This window comes from Ambystoma mexicanum, chromosome 2p (assembly GCF_040938575.1).
Source record: "Ambystoma mexicanum isolate Mex_15411 chromosome 2p, UKY_AmexF1_1, whole genome shotgun sequence".
NCBI lineage: Eukaryota > Metazoa > Chordata > Amphibia > Caudata > Ambystomatidae > Ambystoma > Ambystoma mexicanum.
This window is the reverse complement of record NC_090923.1, coordinates 1212849202-1212873183: the sequence shown is the minus strand read 5'-3', so window position 1 is coordinate 1212873183 and position 23982 is coordinate 1212849202.

Here is a 23982-nt window from a genome sequence, read left to right as displayed (position 1 = left end):
TTATCACTTGATACCAGAATAGTTTTCTGGCCACATCCGTGTTTGTATTCATGTTAAAAGCTGCTTTACATGTTTTCAAGGCGAGTATACTAGGACGTGTTTGCTTGGATTGTTGTTATCCCTAACTCCTTCTTCTCAGACATGGCTCTTTGTCTTAATTAATTTTATTCTTGAAGTCTTAGACTCTCAAGGTCATATTGCCTGGCTGGACATTTTCTACCTGCTCACAAAACTCAGACACTATTTCTGAAGGAAAATCATTAGATTGTGTTGTCTCCCTGTTCTTATCACTGCTGACACAGGTTTCCAGGTTGCCTCGAAATTCTGGCCTGCACTTTTGCAAACACTGATGACCTCCCAGCATAAGCCTCCAGTTATCACCCACATTCTGATGGATAGACTGAGAGTTTGGAATTCTATCTCTATTGTTTCTTGACTCAACACCAGGATGACTGATTTCTCTGGCTCCCTTTGACTGAGTTTGATGAAAGAATGTTTTTCAAATTTCAGTTGGCTTTTCTCTGTTTTCTTGCTTGTTTACATACCTTCCTTAAATATTTTCTTTTTCATCCTATATTACATTGACCCTGGCTTTATCTGTTCTTCTAAGGGAGCTTCCAAATGCATCTCTCAGTCATGTGACACCTTTGTGACGTTCAAGCTGAATATTGTTTTATCTGATGTTTAAAAAGAAAGTCCTGAAACAGAGCCATGGTTTATGGGACCATGTTTGTAGATTATTAGTTCAGTGGTTGGTTGTCTTTTTTCAGGGTAATACTGCAGACCAGTCTCTAAGCACAGGACCAGTATTTGAACCTGTGTTGCTCTGCATTGTTTTGCTTCACAAAGGCATGGCCCCTGAGCTATCCTCCCAGCCCGAGGTATCAAGTGTGTATGATTGTGTTCTTGTGTTGGAAATGTAGTTTTAAAGGCAGAGTTGTACTAATGATTGCTCTGTCATCTGTGTCTGGAAGTTTACTCCTGCTAAACATGGGTTTGTGGGGCCTGGGGAGTAGATCTTACTAATGAAACTTCAGTGCTGCATCCAGGTCAGCACCACTTTGCATTTATTAATTAATGTTAATTGGCAAAAATGTGATTGTATTTGCTTTTCAGTGCATAGCCCGACATTAAAAAAAATATGAAATGCCATTTCTGTATGAATCAGTTGTCGCCCTGATGAATTGCTGAAAGAAATGAGACAAACAGGAAACACATGTTGAAAGAAATGAGACAAACATGGAACATACTTTGGCAACAACGTCATATTTGTAATGACGGTAATAACAGATGTAATTTATTCTTTGTTTTGAATGCTGTAAATGGATACTTTAACAAATTATATTATATTGTAAAGAGAATGATGAATAAGACTTTTTGGTCAGTTTTTAAAATCAGCTTTTCTTATAAATATAGTGTTACAAAAACAGGCAATTGGGGTTCATATTCTAGGTGAGATCCCTGTACACCTTTCCCTCAGCCTTTGAGGGGGTTCCCATCTCCCTAGCCCATTCTCCTTACTCCAGTAGGACATACTGCAGTGCCAATTCAATAGAGCTAATGGCTGATCTATCCCTCTCCTAGGGAGGGCCAAAAGGCAGTGGCCTTATCTCTCTGACTTCCTCAGGGACTTCCCAGGTGATGTAGCATGGTAGTCTTGTCCGGTTTACCCTTTTTCGCCAGATGACTGTCTCTCAGCCTTTCCCTCACATGGCTTACTGCTCTCCACCCTCTTCTCTGTCTACCTCTCTCTCCACACTCCTTCAGCTGGTCCTACCACTCTCTCCTCTCCTGTCTCAACCCTCCAACTGATCACTCCACTCTCGCTACACTTCATCTCCCGGACCTATCCACCCGCTCCCAGATATCATTCTTAACTTTCCTCTGCATTTTGGGTCACATCCGTTATCTTGGCTATCCTATGTGGATGACACTATCCTCCAGGACAGGACTGCCATTGTCCTTCAACGTAGTTTATTGCCCTTGTTAGATTATTCCAAGGCTAATAACGTGACAATACATGTAAATAAGACAAAGGTGCTGATTATTGACACTAATAGCAAAAGAATTAACATATTTGTTTGGAAATTAGATAATCTGCCATTGAAAGCGGTTAAAGACTATATATACTTAGGAGTCCCAATTAGTAACCGCTTGGTTAGGCTGCCATTAGTTGTAGTAGTAGTGTGTCATTTGTATAGCACCTTTCACCATTAGTATAGTCTCAACGCGATATAGAATGAACGCTTTCAAGGGACCGGTGTGCGGGTAAGAAATTCGAGGAGGTGCTAGCATGCGTGTGTACATATTGGCCAGTGCTAATGGCCATGTCCCTGCTAGCCCCTTATGTCGAGCTGACATGTGGATGGGTGGCGGTAAATGGTCTAGAGGGGGTAAGCGAGAGCAGGATAAAAGTTATGTGTGCATCTACGTATCGAATTTATGTCGTGAACGGTAGCTGCATGCTTATGGCAGAGGTGTTGTGAGAAGTGTCTTCAAGTGGTGTATCATGGCAGAGTAATGCGGGTCTGCAGCTAGTTTCCCTACGCATGGAGAGTAAAAGGTTAAAGGCATGGTCTACATTCTAAGCACAGACCCAGAAAAAGTATGATCGCTAAACTCTAAATAAACTTGCTTTAATGTGGAGTTAAATGTGACATGCTCCTAGGATCACTGTAAAGGTTACCAGCAACATTCTTCTAGATTCAATATCTGCCTATAGTCTACATTCTTCAGGATGCCAACCTTAGCTAGCATTCTTCATTTTGCCTAGGTTCAGTATCCGTGCTAGGTTGTACAGTATAGATTCCATAAAGGACTATTCTGAATTCACCTAATTCACTGCAATTACTACATTCTGAGTTCAGCAGCAAGTAATATAGTGGCTGCATCCACAAAGATCTGGAATTAAGTTGTAGCTACTTTACACGGGTATTTAGAATCCATACATTGGCTGTATTCTTCATTCACCTATTTTCGAGCCTGGCTGCGTTCTGCATTCTGCAATCCGCAAAGACCTGGGAATAAGTAATGGCTACTTTACACAGGTACCTAGAAGCAATCGATGCATTCTTCATCCACCTAGGTTTGTGCCTGGCTGCATTCTGCAATCATATAGTGTCGTCATACTGGTTGCACTGTGACTTTAAAGAACATAGTCTATATACCTTAATGGTTGGCTTGCCGCATGCAACCACTGACACTGAGAGTTAGGATGTTGTGTCTTACCTGGCCATTGCTGTTGATTGGTTTTGATGCCTGAGTGGGGCCTCCCACAGAACAAGGGGCAAGCTGTGGGTGGGAGTCGTCTCTGATAACCTCCCCATTCCCTTGCTGGTCGCCCGAGGCAGGAGCGTCCTAGTTGAGCCATAGTGGGTGAGTGTTCTCTGGTCATGAGACTCGACTCAGGGAAAGAACGGGAGGGGGGAAAGCCAGGTTACAGGAGGGAAAAGCCAGGTTTTTAGGACCTTCCTGAGATTAGGTGGTCCTCTTGGAGGCAAAGGTTGAAAGGGAGGGAGTTCCAGATTATGGATGCTTGAACAGAGAAAGATGATACTCATAGTCTGGTACAATTGAATGGGGGAACCACCAAGAGGTGTGCAGAGCCAGATCTGAGGATTCTGTTGGGTTGGTAGCGAGAGAGTTTTGGAGGAATTCAGGGCCTTTCTTGTGGAGGGCATGGTGGGTGATGCACATGGCTTTGTAAGTGGCCCTTCGGCTGATTGGGATCCAGTGGAGCACCCTGAGTGCAGGGGATATGTATTCTCTTGGGGAGAGGGCAAGGAGGAGCCTTGCTGCAGAGTTTTGGATCCGTTGGAGCTTTCTGAGTTGGAAGTTAGGGGTGCCTAGGTGGAGAGTGCTGGCGTAATTTAGGCAAGAGAGGATAATGGCCAGGATTGTAGAGATTCTGTGAGTGTAGGAGAGATAGGGCAAGGTTTGTCTGAGAATGAGGAGGTGATAGTGGCAAGATCTGGAGACAGCGTTGATGTGGTGAGAAAGAGTAAGGTCCGAGATGAGGTTGCATCCCAGGTTCTTTACTGAGGTGGATGCTGCGCTAGAGGGGTCAGAGCGTGGTTTGGAAGAGTGCTGTCTTTCCACAAATCAGGATTTTGTTTTTGCTCGGATTGAGGAAGAGGTGGATGGCTGTCATCCAGTGGGCGATATCCGTGAGGCAGGAGACAAGGTCTGGGTGCAGGCAGGCCAGGGAGTTGAGAGTCTTGAAAAAGATCTGAGCGTCGTCAGCGTAGTTGAAGCAGGTAATGTTGTGGGAGAGGATGAGCGCGGGGAGGGGGCTTAGGTAGAGGTTGAAGAGGAGGTGGAGAGGGATGCTCCCTGAGGTACCCCTGAGAGACAGGGCAGGGGAGGAGAAAAGGCAGGAGGATGGTGATTTGTGAGCCGTTAGAGAGGAAAGTGGAGATCCATCTTAAAGCAGTGTCCCTGATGGGGTGGTATGGTTGATTGTGACAAATGCTACCGAGAGGTCAAGGAGGATGAGGACACCACATCCTTCTGAGTCTGCTGTTCTTTTCATCTCATTCCAGACAGAGACATGGGAGGATTCATTCCATGGAGCGGTATGAAGCCAGATTGAGCAGGGTCTGATTAAGCATGGGATTCTGTGTAAAGGGAGAATTGGGAGTATGTCATGCAATCTAAGAGTTTGGCAATGAAGCAGTTTTTGGGGATCGGGTGGTAGATTGGAGGAGGGGATAAGGGTGGGCTTTTTAAGTAAAGGTTTGACATGAGAGGTTTTGAAAGCTGCTGGAAAAATGTCTGATGTTAGAGAAAAGTTAATGATTGATCTTGAGATGCTGCCTGCGCAAGTAGAGGAGGTGATGTTTTTGGGGAGCTAAGGAGGCAGGGGTCTCCACGGGATCCTGAGGGGTGGCTACTTGAGAGTAGCTTCAGAAATTCTGGATGGGAGATGGAGGAGAAGGAGGGGAAGAGGGGGCAGGACTGGATGAGTGGGAGAGGGAGAGTATGAGCGGGGGAATGTTGCTAATCTAGTGCTGATGGTGAGGTTTATTTCGATGGTGTTGTTATAAAGGGGGTCTGACAGGGCATTGCAGAGTGATTGGGAGTGAGGGGTAGATGGGTAAGAGCAGAGAGGGGCCTTGAAATCTGTGGAGTTCCCTGCTATGGGTTTTGGGTGATGGAGATCCGGGAACCATAGAAAGATTTGTTGGCTTTCCTTCGGCTCTGTAGGCCCTGATCTGCCAGGATAGGTTGGCTTTTCTAAGGGTGGGCGGGCCAGTGGATCAGCCTACCATTTATGTTCCAGGCGGTGGTTGAAGGTTTAGATAGATTTGAGGGAGGGTGTGAACCGCTTTGGAGAAGAGCCTGCTGTGTGAGGGGGGGATGTGAAAGGGGTGTGGTGGGAGAAGGCATCAGAGAGCCATCGGTCGAAGAGGTTAACGGATGGTATTCTTCCTAGGGGAGCGAGAGTAGGAAGGGAGGAGAGCAGGGAGTTAGCTAGGTCAGGGGAAACAATGACCTTGTTTCAGAGAGGGACAGGGGGAAAGGGTCAGAAGAATTGGGGTGGGGGTAACAGGGTAGTAAGTGTCATGCACCAACCCCTTTGGAAAGCTTGGGACCGATGGAGGATGAGGCGCCATTAGAATGTCCCTTTGATTTGGCCCATGTCTTTCTGTTGCCGGTCCAGTCTTTCTCAACATGGCCGCTGCCGGGTGCTTTTAGCCCCTCCTCAGCCGAAAGCCGCCGCATTGCATTACTCTGCCTTTCCTTCCTTACCTTCCCTCTTTCCTCGGCTCTCTGCCGCCACTGCATCCTTTCACTCTCTCTGTCTTTTCCCCCTTTCCTGGATTCCCTTTCATTCTGTGTCCACTTCCCTCATTCCTAGAATGGCCACCTTACTGCTCGCTGCTGTTCCCTCTGCTTCCTGGGTGGTTTTGCTCCTCGCCTCGCATCCTTCTCTTCCCGGCTTTCTCCAACTGGCAGTTATGCTGCTCTCTTCTGCTGTCTGGACCACAGACTTGATTCTCACTGCTTCCGCTGCTTTCAACCCCTTGGCAGCCTTTTGGATCCTTTCACATCGGTCCTCTGCAAACAGGAACCTTCTCCATCTGGATATCCTGACGACGATTCTGCACTGGTGCATTCTAAGGTTTTTTTTGTGCTGCAAAGCTTTTTTCTCTTTCTTGGCTGTCGTAGGACTGGGACCACCGGTCGTATGATTACATTCAGACCACCGTGGCATCGTACCGCGGCAGGCCCTACCTCTACAAAAAGAAAACAACCTTAAGGGCAAAAGAAGCAAGGACCTTAAGGTCGAACTCACCTCCTCCTCAGGCAAAGATCCAGAGGTAAGCCCTGAGACTGAAGGTGAGCGTGACTGGAAGAGAGAAGACGGCTGAATGATCTGTCCATAATTATAATAATTATAATTGTTCTTTTATAATGCACTGAATACCAGTGAGTGGTTTCTAAACGTGGTATCAGGATTCAAACCTGTATTGCGCTGCGTTGTCTTGCTTCCAAGACGAACATGTTTCCCCTGAGCTATGCTTCATCCTCCATAATAGAGGGCGGGTGGAGGGTGGGCGATTTAATCGTTGTCAGGTCATGGGGTTTGAAGGGGTGTCAAATCAGATGTTGAGGTCTCCTAGCAGGGTACGTAAAGGGAGTGAGATCAGGATGGCCGGTAGGGTGTGACTAAGGGAGTATGCAAAGTTTCAACTATAGCCAGGAGGTCTATAAAGGAGTAGTAAACTGTGGGTAATGGTGGGGGAAACTTGGTATGTAACTAGCAGAGATTTGCAGTCAGCATTGCAGGGTTGACTCTCAGTGTTTAGGACTGTGAGATGTAGTTTGTGGGGAATGGCTATCCCCCTTGCTCTGCTGGATCTATTGTGTACTATCAGGGAGTATCCAGGTGGGAAGGCCTTGTGTGTGGTGGGAAGGAAGTTATCAGAGAATCAAGTTTCAGTAATGAGGAGGATGTCTGGGTTTTCTGAAGAGATAAAGTGGAATATAATGTGTGTGTTTTTGGTCGACGGATCTGGCATTGATAAGAATGTATAGACGGGGGTGCACAAGGAAGTGGAGGGGTGATCAGGGGTGGTAGGAGGGGATAGCGAGGAATTAGTGTTTTTTGGGTTGCGGGGGGGAGTAGATGCTAGGGTGGCCTGGGACTGGGGGGAAGAGTTTGCAAGATGGTAGTGTTGTACTAAGAGTTTGGAGGGGGGGCAGAGCTTGGAGAGCTGGAAGGGGAGGAGAAGAGTGGATGGATAGCGTTAGGAATAGGCGGGGGGTTCTGAGGGTATATGAAATTGAAGCAGCATGGTTTGTAGGTTTTGAGTGGTGTGATGGTGCCGGAGGTGTATGTGTGATTGTAGGCGGGGCTGCTGAAAGAGGAGCCTTTGCTAGGGCTGCGTGACAGGCACTTAGAGATGGGAAGGCTGGGTGAAGGAGAGGGAAGGGAGGTGGTGGGGAGTGAAAGGGGGAGCTGGGAGGAGAGGGGTAGTGAGAAAGCAGGGCATTAGTGATGAGGGGGCTTGAAGGGAAGGCAGGGGCAGGAGGGAGGAGTTGTAGGGACAGGGAGCGGGGAAAGCTGGTTTCTTGTGCCCCAAAGAGCACCTGTGTCCTAGGCATGAACACAGTAATAAATGCACGTAGACTTAATACAATTGCAGTATTGCAGCGCATTTAGATTCACACAATTGCAGTATTACGGAGCACCTAGATTCAACACAGTTGCAAATTGCAGTATTCCAGCGCACCCAGATTCAACACAACTGCAGTATTACAGTGTTACAGTATTACAGTGTACTTAGATTCAAATCAATTGCAGTATTACAGCGCACCTAGATTCAACGCAGTTGCAGTATTACGGCGCACCTAGATACAACACAATGGCAGTATTACAGCGCACTTAGATTCAACACAATTGCAGTATTACAGCGCACCTAGATTCAAAACAAGTGCAGTATTACAGCGCACCTAGATTCAACACAAGTGCAGTATTACAGGGCACCTAGATTCAACACTACTGAAGTATTACAGCGTATCTAGATTCAAATCAATTTCAGTATTACAGCACACCTAGATTCAACACAATTGCAGTATTACAGCACACCTAGATTCAAAACAAGTGCAGTATTACAGTGCACCTAGATTTAACTCAATTGCAATATTACAGCGCACCTAGAATCACAACAGTTGCAGTACTATAATGCACCTAGATTCAAATCAATTGCAGTATTAAAATGCACATACATTCACTAGTAGCATTACTAGAATGCACCTATATTCAAATCAATTTCAGTATTAAAATGCACCTAGATTCAAAACAATTGCAGTATTAGAATGCACCCAGATTCAAAATCAATTGCAGTATTAAAATGCACCCAGATTCAATAGTAGCAGTACTAGAATGCACATAGATTCAAATCAATTGCAGCATTAAAATGCACCTAGATTCAACCTAATTGCAATATTAAAATGCACCTAGGTTCAAAATATAAGCAGTACCTACACTCTGCTTGGTTTGAAAACTGTAAGCAGTTCTAGCAGTGCACCTGGATTAAAATGTAAGCAATAACTACTGAGGTATTCTGTCAGCTGTGAATTGGCAATGCAGTGCAGCAGAATGGCAGCTTAAGAGTACAGTGATCAACACAGTATTAGGAGTGGGTGATAGTGAAGTGGAAGTGGCAGGTGTGATCAAGCCTTGGATGTCCTCACTTCTCCCGGAGGGGGAGACCCTTCCCATGAGGCCAGGGATGTGAGGCTGCGACCTGATTGTCCCGCTGGAGGTGGTACTCAGAGGGAGACTCTCATGGGGAGAGATTCCCCCTCTAGGGACAAGGGTGATCATCTAAGTGAAACACAGTATTTCAACCCTATACCCACCTCCCATACATCTGCATATCCCTCACACCCCACCTCTTTGTTACCTAACCCCCTGCCATGTATAAGTGTAGGGCCATAGGGCTGACCTCTACTGAGATGAGGAAGAGGACAGATGACCCAAGCAAACCTATGGGACTCCACCTGAGACAAAGAAGAGCTGGAGAGCCATGAAGAATACCTAGTGGAATAGTAATCACCATTCAAGCTTTCTGCAGAGGCGGGACTGGGAGGTTAGGATACAAACCAACAAAGGACTTACAGAACGGTCTGAGAAGCCGGAGAAAATGCCTTGGGGAGAGCCGCAGCCACACCAGCAGCCGAACAAGAAGGACTACCCAGCCCGGGAGATTCAAAGGGGACACGGAGGAGAAGAATCCTCTCTGGTCTCGGGGGAACCAAGAACCCGGTGGCGTGGAGCAAACCTAGAGCTGCACTGGGAGCAGGAAACTGGTACCAGAAGCGAGAAGCACAGGACCAAAGGTAAATGGCTACATTCTGGTGCCAGCGGGGGTTTGGAAAGCAGGTTCTGGGACCCACATAAAAAAACAAGGTATCTTCCTTGTGACAGTACTTGGTGAGAGAGGGAGCAAAGTTGGTCAGAACGAAACGGAATAGAAAGCAAGGGGCCTCATTACGACCATGCCGGTTGGGTAACAACTGTCGGTTAGCCTACCGGCATTGTTGTTTCCGGACCGGCATAGTACGACTCTGCCGGCGGGTGCGTCCTGCCTGCCAGGGTCAGACCAAGCAAGCACCGTAAATGTCCTGCCTGCCAGGGTCAGACCAAGCAAGCACCGTAAATGGAAGAGAAAGCAGGGTCTGGGACGCACACACAGAAACAAGGTATCTTCCCCATGATAGTACTTGGTGAGAGTGGGAACCAAGTTGGTCAGAACGAAATGGAATAGAAAGCAGGGTTTGGGACCCACATACAAAAACAAGGTATCTTCCCCATGACAGTACTTGGTGAGATAGGGGGCCAAGTTGGTCAGAACGAATTGGAAGAGAATGCAGCACACACAAAAACAAGGTATCTTCCTTGTGACAGTACCTTGCAAAAGAATGAGCCTAGTTGGTCAAACCAAGGCGCAAGAGAGACCAGGGTTGGGGACCCCACAGAAATGAGATGCCTTCCTCACGGCTATGCTTGGCAGGGGAGTGAACTAAGTGGGCCAAGCCAAAGAGTGGGAGAAGAGGGTCTGAGATCCTTCTAGAAAGTTGTGAACTGTGTAAAACCAGCATGAGAAAAGGCCAGGGGAAGGGAGTCATTCCCCCTGACATTGAGAACTGCAATGTAAGCCTGAGAAAAGGCCAGGGGAAGGGAGACATTCCCCTAGTGTTGTGAAAATACTAAGAGCAAAATACCTGGAGAAGGGAGGCTATCTCCAGGAACCCAATAGTGAAGAAACATCTATGGGCATTCCCTCAGGTAAAGATGCCAACAAAGAATTGGATCTGTAGTCTGTTGTCTAGAAGAAGGGACCCATTCCTCTGCAGCAAGAAGATCCATTACTTCATTAGTTTTGTTATAACTGTAAGGGACCGAAGCAGGGTTTTTGACACAGGATGGTTGACTCTTGATTTATATGGAAATCCGGAACAGAACCCTTAGCATTTTAGTTGAGGTAGGGAAACCCCCTCTTTGAGTTAGGGAGTGGTAGATTTTCTCTGTTGTTTATGGTACAATTAAAGTTTCTGCCAACAACCATGCCACCTGTGTGTCAGCCTCCGCCTTCTGCACCCTTACACACAGTTTTACTAAAGTGCAGCAATGGCTGTGCTCCCCACCCGTACCACCTTACCTGAGTGCCGCTGTAGGATGTCCTGTCCTGTAACTAAATCTATTACCCCGAAAATTAGGAGTAAGTTCCATTTGATGAAAGATTTTATATCAAATGTTTTTGAAGGTGTATAAATCCCACTTAGTTCCAGGTATTTTATATGGAATGCAAGCATTTATTGAAAAGGAAATAAACTGGATTAGACAGTTGGGAGGTAGGTTGTGACGCTCTTGTTTGGGTCTATCTATTTCTGTACTCGTGGAAGCAGGTTGGTGTAAATTTCTATCCTTAGCTTGTGGAAATTTGCTGGCAGCACACTTTTCTAGAAATGATGGTGGAAAAGGATAATCCCACTTCCCTTTTTAGTCATTTTGCAAACATGATTGAGTGGAATTCATGTACATTTATGGAATTTGTTTATGAGGTGAACAGTTTTCATTTGGCTATTTATTTTAGGATTGTTCTTCCTTTTAATCTATCATTTTCACCCAGGCAACTAAAACAGAAGGCCTCTTGGAGGGATAGAACTTGTTTGCTAGGCTACTTGACATAGAAAAGTAAATACGTTAGGCAGGAGTTTCCTTTTCCCTGCCCTTCAGTTATATCATTAGGGCTAATTGTAGGTAGCTTCATTCTTTTATTTACACACTATTGTCAAGCAAGGGCCACCATCAAAGATCAATACCAAAGTACAGTATAACATATCCGAGTATAAGAACATTCCGACTTATCTATTAATGAAATTCAACATCTCAGAAGCACTGGAGACAAAGGGTGTGTGCGTGGCTGGGCATCAGCTATTACAGGCGCTATTGTCGGTTATGTGGGAATAATGTTATCGAATCTCTTCAGCACCTAATAATTGATTGCAATAGCTTGTCGTTGCTGCGTCACAAAACTTTAAAATCTTATAGTAATGCAAGCGATTTGAATGTGATTGTAGATTTATGGGGTGCATTTTTATTGGGCGATGATATCAATCTTATATATTTTATAGTGTCCTTTTCTCTGAATATTGTTGATATTTTAAAATGTCTTGAATAGGATGTATGTTTTATTTATTTTTAATTAAAATGATAATATGCTGTCTATGTTCTATTTTACATCGAATATGTATATGTCACGTGTTATACAAAGCCATTTTGGCTATAAGTATATCAATAAAAACCTCTTAAACATTCAGGCACTTCGTTTATTTCACTGCTTGCTGTCGGCATTGTTCCGACACTTGTTCCGACACTTCTGTTCTTGCTGCCTTGCGTCTGCTGGGCATGCTTTTCTCAGCGTTTAGCCGAAAGGAAGCCTGCTCGGCTTCAGGGCATGTGCAAGCCCATTACTGTGTTGCTGTGGGCCTCGGGCTGCTCAGGCTTTCTTCTCCTCATCCATGTGGCGTAACTGGGTCCTGCTAGGGCGAGGGGCAACCTCTGCTCGAGGTTTGGTGTGTGTTTTAAGCTGTTTCAGCAGTTTTGGCCTCTTGCTTCCTCTGGGTGCATTCTTTACAATAATTAGTGTTTCCCTGTTAATAGCTTTAAATAAAACCATGTCAGCCATTAGGGGTGAGGCGCTTTAAGGCACAAGGGGTGATGAAGGGGGCATTTTGATTAGCCAGGCTAGCTCCTCTGATGGGAATGGGGTCCCAGTCAGGTGGGGAGCTTCAGGTCATAGGTCTGAGATTGGTGGTCCAGGAGTCTGTTAATGAGGCTTTGTGGGATTTGAATAATACCCTGGCTTCAGCTTTTGACCACCTTGTTGCAGGGATCACTGATTTTCAGGGGAAAGGGTCTGCAGGTACTAGCGGGGCCCCTGTCCCAGACGGAGCTAGACCCGTAAATGTTTGGCTAAAACGAAGCATGTGGCAGAGGTTCCCCATCCTGAAAGGGGCATAGAAGTGAGGATAAAGGTCCCCCCCTTTCTTCTTCGAAATCCTCCTCTTCTTCTGTTGATTCGATTTTCCTCCTAAGAGGAAGAAGGTTAAGAAGGAGTCCCAGAAGGGGAAGAAGGTTCTCCGGGATATGTTGGGGGAGCGATTCTTTGACCCGGCTGATATTCGGCATCCATGAACTGCAGAGTGGCGACCGTCGGAGGCGGTGGCTTCCTTTAATGCAGATCTGGGCAGGCAGCCCATAGATAAAGAGGCCCATGTTAAGTTGAGGTCAGAGTGTTCTCGCCCCTCTCTTCCGGATAAGGTAGCGGCAACTCCTGAAATAGATCACTCTATTGTGGTGTTTCTATCTAAGAAGGGGAAAGATCCTAGAAAGGGAACTGACAAAGCTCTGAAAGCATGTCAGGACAAACTCTTAGATGTTCTTAGAGGATGGGTGCAGCATTGTGTTTGCCTTATCGGCACCGCTAATACAGCTCTGTCTTCAGAGTGGCAGAAGGCATTGTTAATGCGCCTCGATCCTAAACACGCACATATGGCCTCAGTGGAGGCCGGCCCTTAAGCACTAGGTGTAATGTTCGGGTAGAGGTTTGTTAAATAACTCCCCTTGTTTGCCCAGACCTTTACTGCCCTTGATAAGGCAGAGAGTAACATTGGGAAGGACCTGACCACTGGTTTTTTTGCCAAATCTGGAAGATGTAGAGTCTGCTCCTCTGGTTGTCTGTTTCAGGGTTCCTTGTGGCCAGTGCAGTTTTCACACAGAGGAGGGCGTTCAAGGTCCTTCCGCTCTAGAGGTGCATCAGACGCCTTCTTCCCAAAGCGAGGGAAGCAGTGGATAGGCTAATCATACAGAAGAGCAGGTCGTGGCCATGCCACATCAGGTGAGCATTTTTCATTTAAATGTTTCTCCCAAAGGAAAGCTGAGGGGAATGTTAGCTCATTTTGCTCCCAACTGGTCTCTTCTCTCGGCCAATGATTTGGTCCTTCAGACAGTGCAGGGTTTCCACATAGAGTTTTATCACACTCGCTATCAAGTGGTTCAGCCTCGTCCTTTGGTGTTCAGTCAGGAGAGGCAGGTTTAGGTGGATGCAGAGGTGTGCTATCTCCTTCTGAAGGACGGTGGTAGTTTCTGCCATGATGGCATCATCCCCCTTTCTTAGTTCCATTTTTTTAGGACTTGTAAGGGAGGCATGGTATCACAAGTATCACACTGACACAATTGGTACAATTTGTAAAACCTTTATTCAATTTTCGGGGTATGGAAAAACTCCTACTTTGCCCTATAGCTAGGATGGCAGTAGTCTTGACCATCAAATAATAAATAAAACAGTCCTAGTTGAGTCTGTCAAATCAAAATGGCCTACACTAACAAAAACCTAATGCCTGCCCCACCTCTTGTACAAAAAGTGTGTAAAGGAGAATATGTATGCCAAGAAAAATCAGTATTCAAATATAATGAATAAATGTGGCTGAGTCAGCTCTCCTCCCCACGTTAGACAGCACAGAGTAGGGCGGTCCCCGTAGACAGGATGACACACTCTGGCTCCGGTTCTCAAAACAAAGGCAGTTCAAAACGTGCTAGCGCAATACGCACAAACGTGCTGCTGAAGGGGTATGGCGCACACTGCACTAGGAGAAAGATATAAATATGTGTTTTAATGCAATATACAGCACACTTTCTGAGAAATATGTGCTAAAAAGACAGTGTTTGCTATTGTTTTGTAGGATAACACCAATCCAATACATGCAAGTCACCAACAGTGCACAGGAAAATTAATGCTTTGCTATTAAAAATGCCATGCCACAATTAAAACATGTCCAACTGGCTGCACAATGTAGACCAGTGTAGACACAATGGGCCTCATTACAACTCAGGCGGTAAGGGGTTTATAGCAGCGTTAACAGCGCCGACCCTTACCGCCTGATTACGAGGTCCCCTAGCGCCATGGTGCTTTTAACACCTGCTTTTAGCAGGTGTTAAAATCCATGGCGCTAAGGGACCATGGAGTTAATTACGCCACCGTAATTTACGGTGGCGTAATTAACGCCTTCCCCACTCCCATTATGCCCTATGGGGCAAAAATGGGAATGGGGAAGGGTAAATGGGGATTGGGGACTTACCGCCCCGCCTAGGTCGGAATGGGGCGGTAAGTCCGCCAACCACCATGGCGTAAACGTAGTTTACGCCATGGTGGTAAAGTCACGGCCCAGGCGGTAACTTACCGCCTGGGTCGTAATGAGGCCCATAGTAACATTACAGTAAAGCAGTCTAGGCCACATTTAGACATACCTAGACTGATTGCACTAAAATGCCAGTCGAAACAATAAGACTCATCACGAAGATAGCACACATTCAAACCTGCGTCTCTGCGGCCTCTAACAACATGGCCAAACTTTTTAAAATCTGAAAGGAACTGGCCAATCCTGTTGCGGTCTCTACCTCTCCTGTTCCCTCAACAGGTCCTCTGTACGGCTTTGGCCTCTCGCTTCTCCGCTAAAACATAGGACATCCTGTCCACTATCTCCTCTCCCTCTTCCTCTCTCAGCCCCCCTTTGGCCATCTCTCCCTCTCCTCCTCCCTTCTCCTCTTTCTCTCTAACACCTGATGAGGTTTCTAGACAAGTCCCATCTATGGAAGTGTTGTCGAAACAGGTGCTTCCCGGCTCCTCCAGAATAATGAAAGACCATATTGACACCCTTGCTCCAGCGTTGGCCGATTTTCTGTAATCATTATTTTGCCACTGGAACTTTCCCCTCTCCCAAACTCTTGGAAAAGCTGGACATCTCCCAGCTTACTCTCCACAGTGAATCTGTTGGTTGTCTCCATGACCATCAGTCTGGCTTAAGACCTGCAAGAGGCATGGAAACTGCTCTCCTGAACACCTTTGAAGATCTGATATCTAACCTTGATTCCAGCATTCCTTCTGTACTCATCCTCCTTGAACTTTCCTCTGCTTTAGACACGGTCAACCACGCCATCCTGATCAATCGACTCCGTGAAAACCTGGGCATCATGGATCAGGCTCTGGAGTGGCCCACCTCCTTCCTCTTGGGCCGCCCCTCCCAGGTCCAACTTGGTCCCTTTCTCTCTGCCACCTTTCTCTACCTGTGGCATTCCCCAGGGTTCTATCCTCTCACCCTGGGTTTTCAACCTTTACTTGGCCCCTTTGCCCTACCTGATCTCTACCTTCTCCTCTAACTTTCATTGTTATGCAGATGACACTCAGCTTTCCTTCAGGCTCCCCTCAGCCTCCTCGCCTCTCTCGCTCATTCCTGGTGTCATCTTCAACTCCACTCTCTTTCTCTCCTCACATCTCGGCCGTCGCCAAGAAGTCCCACTACCAACTGCACCTCCTCAAAAGGACTCTTCCCTTTCTCACTTTCCCCCAGAAGCTCACTGTCTCCAGAGCCCTGGTTCTCTCTAAGCTGGACTACTGCAACAGCCACAGCCACTTTCTCAATCTGCCTTCCTCTACTCTCCGCCCTCTGCAACTAATCCAGAACGGGACTGCAAGACTTATCCTTGGCATCAAGCCCAGGGACCGTATCTCTCCAGGCAAGAAATCTCTCCACTGACTCCCGGTGGCTGCAAGGATCAAGTTCAAGACTCTTTGCATTGTCCACAAGGCTTTCTGGGGCTTGGATCGGCACTACATCTAACACTCTCTTCCAAAATACCTTCCTTCTCGAGCCCTAAGGGTTAGATGCTTCTCCAGGCAGAGAGTTGGGGGGTAGATCTCTCTCCTCTACAGAATGCCGCCCTACCCCTCCCAAACTTGAGCCGGACCACCTGACGTTCCGGAAGCAGCTCAAAATGTTCCTCTTCTCCTCTGCTTTCTCTCTCTCCCTCCCCTGCTGACCTCCCTGGCCTACCTGTCTGCTGTACCAACTGTTTGCTTGGCTACCCTCAGTCTCACTGAGTCCTGGCTCTTTCTTGATCAGTCACCCTTGCACTGTCTGAGAGCCTACCAAGCAGTTAAGAGCTGTAACTGTAACTCTACAGTCCCTTGTTCTCCTTGCACTACCGAGAGCCGAGCTTCCCTGGCTGCCCTTACTCAGAGCATTGCTGGCCTGTTTTCCCCTCCCCCTTGAGCTTCCCCCCTCCCTTTCCCCTTGCACTTCTCTTTCTCACACTTGCACGATCTGAATGACACAAGGCCTAGTAAGATCATTTGTCTTGTCCTCCCTCTGTTTTCCTTCCCTTGTCTTGTTGCGCCTAAAAACACTTGTGTGTGTACAGGTGCGTTATATATGACTTACCATAGCATATAATTTTATCACAGATGCCCAGAAAAATATATAATGCTGCAGTAAGAAACTGCTAGACTGGCAGAACCAAATACCAGTCTAGCCAGGTAATTACACTTAGCAGGACCGCTTTATCAGAAATGCCCAGTTAAAAAAAGGCATACCAAACTGAGGAATGACTAGACTGGCTGCACCAAAATGCCTCTCTAGCCACTAATACCACATATCATTCCTGCTTAGCATGGACGGCCATTGTGATTTATTGGACAATCCCGCCCCCCACACTTCCCCTCTCCCTCCCATCCCTTACCCAACCTCCAAAATCAGCTCATTGGCCCAGAATTACCCCCACATCCCTCTTCCTTGTCCCAATGCTTACGTATGAGGCTCCATGCCTCATAGGTAAGTACTGGGATGAGGAAGAGTGGAACTAGGAGCAATGAAGATTACAGGTAGCTAAGTCAGGCATTACCTTCATGTACCTCTACCTCATCCCAGTACTTGTGTATGTGGCATAGTGCCTCATACACACGTACTGCCTCATGTATACATATCAAAAATAATCAGGATGAAAGATCCTAAAGGCTCACTGAGAGACCCCGGCCTTCAGGAAACCACGGCCCACTCTAAGTGCAACACGTACCCGCAATCCGACAACCATTTGAGGATTGCCCATAGCCTCGCTCTGCTACAGCAGCAGCAGATACTACAACCACACCACTACTGGTGTCCATCCTGACGAAGGCCAACCCACAGACAGGCTCCAATCAAGCCCTATTAGGCCAAAACACACCTGTGTCGTACCCACCTGGGTAAATCAGGACCCCGCCAGGTGCCCTTATTTTTTACTTCACGTACTGCCTCATACACAAGTACTGGGATGAGGAAGAATAGGGCTATGAGTAATGAAGATTACCAATAAGTAATCAAGGCATTAAACACAAGTAGTGGTGGTGCAACACCATTGAGCTGACTGGGCTTCAGCACTCCCCCCCTGAATTTGTGGGCTATGTTGACTTGACATGGCTGACCTACAGAGCAGTTTCCGGACAGAAAAGGACACAGATGTTAAACGGCACCTGGGTTTCGCTGCTAACAAGGTCCCGACCCAGCAATTACTAATGTATAGCATTTCACTGTTAGTACCTGCAGGCAAATGCAAAATCTTTTAGGCAATTGAAATTGTGATGTGGGTTTAGTACTTGCATGCCAGGGGAGTGATTGGAAGGGTTGAGAGGGAACAGGAGACCAGTCATTCTCACAGCAGTCTATAAGTGGGTGCTTTCAGACTTAAAGGAGAGAGTTAACTGCTTGTAACATTGATGCTGCACTAGAATAGTCTCGTTAAAATGCATAAACAGACCTTCCAGGATTTTGCAGCATGAAATGGCACATTTTGCGGCACAAACCTTTATTTATTGCGGCATTTTTGCGGGTCATTTTGTCTTAACTGGGGGGTGTAAGATTGCCACATTGCAGGAAATAGGCAGAGTGCAAGGCTAGAAGAGAGCCAGGGTATCATTATTATGTATCTTTTGTATTAATTTAATAGGAAGAGTCCCAGATGTCTCTGGCTTGGCAGAACAGTGTTTGATTTGGCTACATTTCTGGTTTAATGTTCATGCCTATTTAATAGTATTAACTAAATTGATCATTATCAATTGTAATGCTGAAAATATTCCCCTTCTATGTTCTCCAATCCCCCAAACACTCACACACATCTCACCAACTCTCCATCACAACTTACATTCCTTAACCTCTCACTCTGTCATACAAATACTCACGTGCTATGTCACACTGTCAAGTCACAATTTGCACTGCCCAGCCCCTGCCACACTCCAAATCATACTCCCAACTCACACCTTACACTCTACAATTCATCCCTCAATATACAGTCCTTCATTCTTTTGTGCTGCTTCTGCATCTTGCATCTTTTCTCCCATTCTATCACATTCTTCCCTCATCCTTTTTCCCAATCTGCAGCTCACTGCCTCTTTCTGGCCAACCGCTTCCTCTACTTTCTGCACCTCTGCTCGCTCTCAGATTTCTGGCCCACCGCATCACTGCTTCCTCTGCTCACTTGTGCAGCACTTCCTCCTCTGACCCAATGCTCTCCCTCTGCTTTCTTGCCCATCACTTCACATCTCACCCATCACTCTCCCTCTCTCATAGTGTAACCATTTTTTTATTTTTTTTTAAATGTAGATTTTGACCCAGTTCCTCAAATGATGGGGCATTTAAAAAAAGAATGTAGGATATGCTATTTTTAGACAACCCATTTTTGTAAATGAGCAGGTCACCTTATTCTCAAAGGTGACCGGCGCATTTCCACAGGCTTGAGCTGTAGCGCAAATTGTGCGCTGGCAGCTGCCTTGAATGGTGTTCTGGGTTGTTTGACCGAAGTGTAATTATTTGCGGCGGAATTGATCGTAGTCAACTTTGCTGCAAATTGATTTGCACTTCAGCCAAACAACCCAAAATTTACCTTTCACCACCACCCGACCCCCTTCCCTACTTAACTGCTTGGTCGCTGCCGCTTCCCCTGCAACCCTGCGGTGCCAGATCCGTCCTTCTAACGCGGGTTGGATCCGTCCCTCTAACGCGGATTGGATTCAACTCCGCAGGGTCCTTTTTTCGTTATTTTCTTTTTTTTTCTGTCCCCGCCTCCAATTTTGAGGAAAAAGGGGAAAACACTTCTGCAACCACCCTAGACCAAAAATACTAAACAAGGGGAGCGGGTGACACCCCCGCAACACATGTTCAGTATTTATAAAAATCGATCGAATAGTACTGGACGAAATTGGTCAAATTGTAACATTCGATAGATGATTGTCATCAAAATGGGCAGTACTTTGAATAGAATCGCTCTCCCGACAGTGTTCTGCAAGCTCCCAGCGCCTTTCACAGGGACAGGCACTCTAGGTGCCTGCTGCTGTAAAATGTGACCCCAAAAATGCATTTTTATCCTGTTTGAGGAACAGAAATGCAAGCGACTCAGCAGCGGTTCATACCTTAAAAGAAATGCATGACAGGGTCAGGAAAGACCCTGTCATGCAGTGGCAGCCCCACATCCCGTGAGCGTAGGGTTTCCTACAATTTCTGCACATTTAAAAGTGCATCTTGCTTGGAAATGAGGGATGTGCTTTTAAATTGACAGAAACGCCACTTTATTTGATCAAGGAGGTGAAAAAGGCCATCTGGCGCAAGTGATTTCACTTCTTGTGTGAATAAAAAAAAAAAAAGTTGAGAACCTGGCACCCTGAGGATTCTTTTTTTCAAAACAGTAATTTTTTCAGATTACTTTAAAAAAAAAAAAAGTCAAATTTTTTTTTTTTAAAGATGGTGTTTTTGCACAAAACGGCAATTTTTGCAGCATTTTGCGCAAAACGGCCGTTTTCGCGGCATTTTGCGGGATCGCAAAATCGCAATAAGCTGGAAGGTCTGCATAAAGAAGTTTGATGCCCCCACACAAACAAGTTTGTTCCTCTCCCACCGCACATGAAGTTAGCGCCTCTCACAACATTTGAATGGTTAGCCCCCCTGAAATGTAGGTTTTGTTGCGCCCCTGAACACAAGCACACACACCATTCACCATATATACACACGCACACCCAGTCATTCATACATTTAAGTGTGCACTCTTTCACCATACAGGCACACCCAGGCAGCAACCCATACATTTAAGTGTGCACCCTTTCCTCATACAGGCACTCCACCCAGGCACTCATCCATACATTTAAGTGTGCACCCTTTCCTCATACAGGAACTCCACCTAGGCACTCATCCATACATTCAAGTGTGCACCCTTTCACCATAAAGGCACACCCAGGCAGCCACCCATACATTTAAGTGTGCATCCTTTCACCATACAAACACCCAGCCACCCATACACTTGTGTGCACCCATTCACTATACACTCACACAGGCAAGACAATCACCTATACATTTAAGTGTGCACCCTTTCACCATACAGGCATACCCAGGCAGCCATCCATACATTTAAGTGTGCATCCTTTCACCGTACACGCACACACGCATACGCAGCCACCCCTACGTTTGTCTTCACTCTTTCACCATATACTCACACACGCACACGGCATGGGGATGAGGGGAGCCATAATACTTCAAAAATAAATTATTTCTTTTTGAAGTCACTGACTTCATAAAGAAATTATTTCCGTTAAGGACGGAACCATAACAGAAATTATTTCTTTATGAAGGCAGAGTGACTTCAAAAATAAACTATTTATTTTTGAAGTCATAGCGGTCCACCCACCCCATGACATGGAGGACTCCAGCCTAGGGTCTTCATGTCATGGGGTGGGGGTAGCCCCTGGACTTCAAAAAGAAAGTTTCTTTTTGTATTCACTCTGCCTTCATAAAACAATTATTTATGTTACAGAAATGATTTATTTATAAATGCAGTGAATTCAAAAAGAAATATATAAAAAAAATGTGACAACTATTTTTTTTTCCATTTTTTTTTTACTTCAAGTGGGGCCCCCTCCCGGGTCATGTGGTCGCGGGGCCCCCCGCCCCACAGGGGCTGCGGGGTCCCCTGTTACGTCAGTGGTTGTGTGTATGAATTACTATTATGGTATAGGAAATTTGATGATAATAAAATGAATACAACTTTTTAGCTTTTCAAAAAAAGAAAGGGTTGTGTGGACAATATTATGCTGTATGTTAAACAGCTATGAAAGAGTATCACCGTTAACAGGTTTGCTAGTGAGGTAGGTGTAACCAGCTGCCCATTTGCGATATTGACCTTAGGTTCCTTCCCCACTCACAACTGGTACTCATAAAAAAAAAAAAATTGGGAAGTACCCATTTTGAATACAGGCATACATTCAGGCTATTCTTCTAGCCCCGCTCCATTACAGAGCTCTTCAGAGGTTAAAGATGCAACATCTTCAATCTGGGGCACCTTACTCTCAGGTGGTGCATCTGTCTCAAGATGCAACGGCCGAGTGACAATGTTGGCTTCAACACATTGAAGCTTGCAACGGGCGAGCTATCTTTGCCTTCGCTCCTATTATGGTGTTAGGGTCTGATGGCAGTCTGTCTGGTTGGGGAGCTCAAAAACAGGAGATTCCTATGGAAGGAAAGTGGCCCATTCAAGAACAATCTCTTCATATCAATTGTCTTGAATTTCTGGCGGGCTCTTTTGCAATGAAGTGTTTCGCCAAGGACAAGGTGAATTGTTGATTTCTCTTGAGAATGGGCAATTTGTTGACGGCCCAATACATCAACAAATTGGGGGGTACTCTATCCAAAGGGCAGGCGAACATAGCCTGAGAATTTTGGCACTTTTGCCTCAATCGTGGGCTAATGCTACAAGCGGAGTATCTCCCGCGTCTGAGCAATACAGTTGTGGATTGGAATTCCAGGTTTCTTTGAGAAGGAAGCAATTGGAAGCTGAACAGTGAGATGTTTGTTCTCCTGATGGAGATTTGGGGACCTTTCTTCACGGATCTCTGCCTTTCACCTCAACTGCAAGGTATTTTTTTTTTTTAGCTGCCGGCCGGATCCATATGCGGCGGTGGTGGATGCCTTTCTTCAGGACTGGGTTTATATCCGGGAGTATGTGTTCCCGCTGTTCTCTCTCATCCCGAGGGCCTTGCTCCTGGTGCACACACAGGTAGTGTCATTGGTCCTACTGACTCCATTCTGGCTAGCCCAGGTATGTTTCCCAGCCCTTCTAGAGCTTTCATTGGATATCCCCAGGCTCCTCTCGTCCTTCCCTCTTTTGATCACAGTCCGGGGGGTGGCTGGGGTGATTGTCACAAGTTGGTGTTACAAGGGCATAGGGTGGAGGATTTCAGCGTGTTCTGGCCATTGCCAGGCCTTTCGAAAGACGCATTTCAGGTTATTCAAGACTCATGGTCTAGAGCCATGCAGGTTTCTGACTCATCAGCGTGGTCGCGGTGGGTGGGCTGGTGCGTGAAAAGGGATTTCAATCCCATTTCTGCCACTCCTTAAGAAATAGGTAATTTCCTGGTCTCCCTGATCAAGGATGGGAAAGGGTATAGAACAAGTAACAACTTCCGTTCAGCCATTTCTGCAGGACATGTTTTGGTCAAAAGGGAGTCAGTGGGGCGTCACTTTCTGGAGTGGAGAGAATTACGGTCCATCAGGATTAAGATCCCTCCTGATGCTAAGTATTCCGTTTTTTGGGATGTTAATATAGTCTTCCATTTGTTTCAATCATGGCTGGTAAATGAGCATCTTTCGCTATAGCAGCTGTCTGCATAGTTGACTATGTTGTTATCTCTTTTTCTATTAAAACGGTTTCTGATGTTATGGCATTAGACATGGATAGTAAGGTTCATATCCTTATTTTCTGGATGATCAGAAATTGTGTGTGGTTCATTTCTCACAATGCTATGTCAGAGTCACTAGTGAACTACGAGCTCCGTCCAACTCTCAGTTGCTCATTTCCTGCAGAAAGCCTTTTGCAGCCTTTTCCTTGACCACTTTGGCTTGCTGGGTGTGTTAGGTTATGAATGAACACAAGAGGCTTGTTTGCAATCACACTGCGCACACAAACTACGGTTATGTACAATTGTTTGAGATTTTAATTGAAATGCACGGCAGCCTGACACGTGTTTCGAGCTAGAGAGCTCTTCTTCTGAGGCTGCGTATTGGTTAAACAATTACAGATGTGCATTGCATATGATATTAAAACATGCAATATGTACAAATCCCAAACACAAAGACAGGGCACATGTGGCAGTTATTTCAGACCAATTGAGCAAGCCAATCAAAAATACGTCGTCATATTTGTTCATAGAAAAACATATTGACAGAATATACAAATTAGAAAAAGGATATTAATTGGCCGGATGCTGTTAGCGTGTATCCAGTGCAAAGCAGGTGCAGTGACAGGAGAAAATAAGACAAAGGAAAGAAATAAGGGAATAGCTGAATTAGCATGTGTTCCATTGTTGGTCATACGATTAGGCTTGCGCCAGCCGGATCATCAAAGTCTGGTAAAATTAATATGCAGAGACCTCTCGGTAGATACCCTCAATCCATTTAAAAGACTGACATCAGAGTCAAAAGATCTTAGATCCAAGTTCATGAAATTGGAACGTGTCAGTGTCCGGGAGATCAATACATTTTGGGAAAAAACAACCCTGACTCACTACTTAAAAGAACAAAAAATACTGAGAGGTCTCTGCATATTAATTTTACCAG